Genomic DNA, 6,413 nt, shown 5'->3' on the forward strand with positions numbered 1-6,413 from the left:
GACCATAATAAAATCAGTGTATCTCTTCAATCCAGTGGTCAAAAACAGCCTTTCCCATGATGGGAAAAAACAGCCTTTCCCTAGGCTAAATGGCACCATGACAATGGGATAAGTGGTATGGATTTCAATTTTGACAATACTTTGGATGTAGATAACTCACACTTGAGGGGAGGTTGTTGGGTTTCAAGTGAGTGATTAAGTCCCACATCGACTAGAAATGGAGGAAATGTTGGTTATGGACCTATATATACATAATGCCATAAGGTTTTGGGTGGAGATGTGGTGTCTAAGTCTTTTAGTGGTCTTGGACGTTTAGCTAATTGCCGTTCCCGGCGTTCCCCGGACTCCCCAACAAAATTTTAACATCGTATCAGAGCCTATCCAAGGTCCACCATTGGGATTCCGCAATGCCACACTTCATGCCCATTGGGTCCGTGTGCGAGGGAGTGTGATGGAAATCCCTCCCCGAGCGTGAGGGTGTGTGTCGGTAATCCCACCTTTATTGCGATATGCTCCTAGTTTCTTTGAGAGGGTGGATTTGTAAGGATGAGTTAGACCCCAAATTTCAACGATATTCAATTCTAATATTTAAACCAACAGTAAGAATGTTGAATTTTCTTCCTTATTTTTTCTTCACGAGCACTAACTATACTATATGAGTAATGATACATAGACACCCTTAGGTGGCAATACACCCTTTGACACCCACACAAAAATCTGACACGTAGTCACGTGGACCCCGCACAAGCACACTTTCTCTTTTCTCTCCTCTTCTCTCTTCCTAATGCATGGGGTGTACAAGGTTGTATGGGAATAAAGGGTGTCTATGTATCATTACTCATACTGGTATATATATATACACATACTTGACTATTTCCAAACTGCTCCTCAGCTTCTGGATTAGATCCTTAAGGAAGAGGAAGGGCAATGCTGCTGCAATGCAGCAACTGGACAGCGAGTAGTGCAGAAGGCGGCCACATGAGATTATGGTTTGTTGGTAGGGGAAAGATCCTCAAGGAGGCGCGAGCATGACGGCTAGGCACAACCATGGAATCACACTACAGAGGCGTGGTAGGGCAGCCACTTATCCCAACTTAGGTTTTGGGACTATGGAGTGTCCAAGCTTTTTATAAGTTTTTAGTAGGAACCATTTCTATTCAATGTCAGGATTAGATTTTCACTATACAAAGCAAGTATATAAATAAAGTCAAACAAGTATTAACAAAAGATAAATTCCTTCACTAACTGAGTAGAGGCCTTCTCTCAAGCAAGCAAACGGCCTCCGCAGTTTCACTGCCTTCTTCATCAATAGCATTATTTACCAGGTAAGTTAAAATAAATGCAGAAACCTGTTTTGAATGAGTGCCATTATAATTATCATATACTCCACAAAATCCGATTCATTGACAAAGAAGAAGAATAGGTCAGCCTGTCACAATTGGATTATGAGGACCTTTAAATACACTCATACATTGATCCGCCGAGGAATGATGCTAAATGAATGAACACAACATTAGAAATTATTAAGTCATTTTAAAATTATATAAACATATCGTTGTCAATGTTATTCATAGAAAGAGTTTCACTTGGATTACTCAAACAATTAAGAATGAAGGACTTTGCGCACAGTTGTGAGTTTAAAATCTCTACACATAGACTTAATGTAATTTGGGAAATTCAACTCCAAGTTTGAAGCTCCAATCATGGATCCATTACCTCTGCCCAACTCCCCCTTGATATGGAAAATCCCATTATTATTCATTCAAGAGGGGGAGTTTTGATCAAAATTATATCCTCTCCAATCCCATTTGTTTATCTAAGATTCACATCAGTAATGGGCAAGTATGCTTTCGACAGCAAAGTTTTATAATATCATATTAAAATTAAAATAAAGAACAAATGCATCTACGATGGTATTTCAAGTAGTGGGCGGGGTACCAAATTTCAACATGCTCCATGCAAGACATCAAAAACTTGCAGTAAATGACAGCAGAATTAAGAGTATCCACTACTACTATACAATCAACTTCATGATATTTAAAGTTATCATTTGCAACCTCAATAGTAATTGAGATGCTCAACTCCGGGGTCCATTTTGAGGTACTGTAAAAAAGGAAGAGACAACTGCTAATCAAAAGAAGATAAAATCAAGCAAATTTACTACAATAATAAAAGGAATTAAGGTTCCCTTCCATATAACCAATAACAATACCTGCAAGAAACTTAGAGTGGCACAAGCTATGTCTAATGGCTTCATATATCTTGGAGAGATACAATCAACTATCAAGTATTGAGATAATGAGAGGCAATACAATAGTGCCAAAGAGGAATTATATATATCCTTACCCTAATCAATCCAACATAATTTTATATACCAGAGAAGATGAGATATTGAGAGGCTGCCTAGAGGAAAGATCGCTGCTTGCAACATCAGAGCTGAAGACAGAGCCCTTATCTATAGATGTTTGATAGATAGAAACTAAGGAGAAGCAGGTGAGAGGGAGAAAGAGAAATTTAGTGTTGACATTGCATCTTAGAATCTAGTGAGACTTCTTATTTCTATGGTTCTCAAACAGCCAAAGAACGAAAACAATGTCTTCTAGTATAATAATTACATGTTTAATATTTTGGCAAGTCATGCACATTACATACATACCCTTTTGCGTGGGCAAGAGGAAATACACCAGTGACAAACTTAAGAAACACAAATGCTGAATTTATACACTTTGTTCCATGTAGTTACACATAATACCAGCATTTAATTTAGGGAAATGCTTTGTCAAGTGAATTTTTCCCTCACGAATGTGTAGCAAAAACTATTCATTTGCTGATTTCCCATGTATTGTGACCATGACCCACTGTAATATATTTGCCTCTTTTATATAAGACTGACGCATGTACTTCGGGAAGTTCGCTATATCACATTTCGCTACATATAGCAATGCTGTTTAATTTAATATGATAGTGATCGTAGATATTAAAAAAAACAGTAAGAGGAAAAGTAAAAGTAGAGAGTAGCTAGAATGGATTTGAATCAGGCAAAAGACAATATAAAAAAAAGACAGTTCATGCTATCAATTAGTAAAATAAAATAAAAATAGAATGCAAGAATTATATATATATATATCCTAGTCCTCATCAATCAAAATATAAGTTCTGGAATATTTGGGATAATTGTTCATGTAGAATCTTGTTATTGTATATTTAGAATCTAACAGAAAAGCTGGAAATCGAGGAATTATAATGCCTGTCAATCAAATATCAATTTACATCTCCTAGGGCTCTCGGCTAATTTCTTTAACATTCTGTGCTTTGCAGTTAAATCTATGGAACACGCACTGTGGATTGTCATGGTACTTAATACTTTCGAATTTTGCATAACATACTCTGCAAATTGTAGCTCACTCTTCATGCCTTTACAACCTTTAAACAAACAAGTTCTTAACTGAGATGAAATGCACGTCGGAATATTTTGTGGATAGTGCCAAATGTCCTCATAAATTCCATTCTCTATTTCCTGTAATAAGATGGAGGGAGCATTAAGACGTGTGTAGAGGTAGATTTACCAAATTAAATTAAATCGTCAAATTATCCTTATCATATCTTAAACCTGATGAATGGTAAGATGTTGAAGTTTGGGACTATGTTGAAGCACGTCTAGCATCCACTTCCACTTCCTGCCCCAACTTCTAACGTTATGGTTGCAGAAGAATAGCTCCATTTGAGTTAGATTGTAAAACATTGGGACTGGGAGATGGAGGTTCCATATCTGTATGTATTATAAAGATATTTCATTAGAAACCCAATCACACCTAACAACTTTTAAGATTTAATTCATATATACAATATCATACCACTTTATAACTCAGAATCTGTACATGCAGACAGCAAGAAGAGATTAATATATAGGTTACCTCCAGAAATAGTTGCTCTTGCCAAATGGGACAAGGGTTGAATTCTCCCAGGAATCTTCGTTATCGGAGGATGTGCATATACATTACTTGTTTGCAACTCCTCTAGAATGGGACAGCCTAGGAAAAACCTGCTAAATTCTTCGTAGACATGAAACGCACAAGATTCAAATGGAGAGTTTTAAGTATATAGGGGAAGGAAGGTTATTCAGAACTACGCTATTCAACTTGAGAAGAGTGAGGGTTTTGCAACTGAAAAATGCTAGGACTTAATTTAACTGTAATATGATCTTCTGGCCAACACATCATATTAAGTTCTAGGTTTTCAGTTTTTCGTTCCAGTGCTGTGTTGATAAATCTGTTGACGTCATTGATGTCATATAGACCATGATCAATATGACATTTGAAGAAGAATGATCAAGAACTGAGAGCCATAATGGCTTCCACGTGGCGGCGGAATCTTTGGTTGGAAGAAAAGAGAGTATGTGAGAGATAATTGAATCTGGCAGAGCACTGATCTATCTTCGGTTAAAATTGATTGATGGAAGAGAGAAGATGACGACATCGCACGATCAAAACTAGGTTTAATTTCAATATCAGTAATATAAGGTCTGCACGAGGAGAAACCAAATTATCAGCACAGCGAAACTGTGAATAATGCAATTATATAAAAAGATTCAAAAGACATGAAGAGCAACGACGCCGTGATGAGGAACACTCTCTAGGTGAACCCTCTCTTTGTAACCTGATATCTAGTTTTTAGTCTGGCTTTAAACAAGTTTTTGGTGGGATTTTAGTTTTTTTTGGTCAACACACACACTCCTTTCCAAATTATTAGTAAAAAAATATTATTTCACACTTGTGTTTTTCTTAAAATAAGTTTTTTCAAAAATGCAAAAACAATTATAATAATTGGTTACAGATAAATTATAAGGAGAGAAAATTGATCGCAATTTACATTTAATTTCATCGAAATAGGCAAAAGTTCAAAAACAAATATTTTCCTAAAACAATATCATTTAATAAGGTATAGTCGGTTCCTGGATCTAATATATATCGAGTTTTAAAAAAATCATTTAATAGGGTCAAAGTTGGTCATTTTTGCTTATAATTTTTTATTTTTTTTATAAAATATAATTTTTTGCTTATAATTTGGAATGAAGTAAATGAATTTTTTGTTTATAATTTGGGAATGACGGAGTATTCAATTTTTATTTTTTTGGTCAGGTAGTCTAGTGGCTGGAACTCACATTTTTTAATGTGGAGAAGTGGGGTGTCCGGGGTTCGAACCCTGGACCTTGTATATATTACGCATTGTTGCCTACCAACTGAGCTAATATCATGGAGACTTCAATTTAATTTTTTTTAAAGAAGGGAGTATGTACTTTGGTTGTGTATGTATTCATCATTTAATCATTCAATTCAACGACTTTCATTTTAATTATTTTAGTACTTTAACCAATGTCAAAGGATAATGGTTAGCATTCTCCGAAATTTAAATGTTAAACAAATTTTGTTTAGAGGATACGAGTATCTTCCCTCAAAACAAAACAAAAATTACATGTATTTTTTTGGAGGTGTTTGGGGTTCGAACCCTAAACCTTGTATTTATTATGCATTGTTGTTGGCAACTGAGATAAGCTCACGGGGACAAGGATACCAATATCTAACCAAACTCTAAGGTATCTAAAAATTTAGCAAAAATATTTTTATGACTTTTGTTTTTTTTTATCACCAAAAACACTTAAATGTTGTATTTCCAACCAACCTTGATTAACTCGTTTTTATCCCCAAAAATAAAAGAGTAAACTCCTCCCTCTGCTTAGAGCTGATGCTATAGGCACTGTCTTTATTAGGAGATAGCTGCTTGTTTGGTTTTTTCTTTTGTTTCTGTTTCTGTTTTTTATCTGTTTTTCTTGCTTTTGTTAGCCTTTCTGTAACCAAAAAGATAATGAATTTAATGAAAAATGAACTAAATTCGGTCGTGGACAACCCTAATTTTAAGAGTGAATAGATAATTTGGTTCATTAATTTGTGACTTTCATTCAATTTAGTCTTTGAATTTATTGTGTCAGTGAATTTCATCTTTGTCTATTTTTGACCATGATAATGTTCGTGGATTTCAAATTAGCTCCACGTATACATGTGCTTAAATTGTAACTATGTCTAACATCTTGTAATTCTCATTCAATTTAATCTTTGAATTTGTTGTGTCAATAGATTTCATCTTTATCTATTTTCCACCATGATAATGTTCGTGGATTTCAAATTAACTCCACATATACATGTGCTTAAATTGTAACTATGTCTAGCATCTTTCCTCTTAAACACACCTACTACCAAATCACAACAATTGGGTAAAGATTTCAAACATATATATATACACACATAGTTTTAATCAAATACTTCAATATTTATAATCCTTTCCTTAAAGATTCACATAAATGTGATTTGTAACTCATGTTGAACACCACGTCATCATTTAAAATGACATGTCTTTAT

Source organism: Medicago truncatula, chromosome 3 (genome assembly GCF_003473485.1).
Source record: "Medicago truncatula cultivar Jemalong A17 chromosome 3, MtrunA17r5.0-ANR, whole genome shotgun sequence".
Classification (NCBI taxonomy): domain Eukaryota; kingdom Viridiplantae; phylum Streptophyta; class Magnoliopsida; order Fabales; family Fabaceae; genus Medicago; species Medicago truncatula.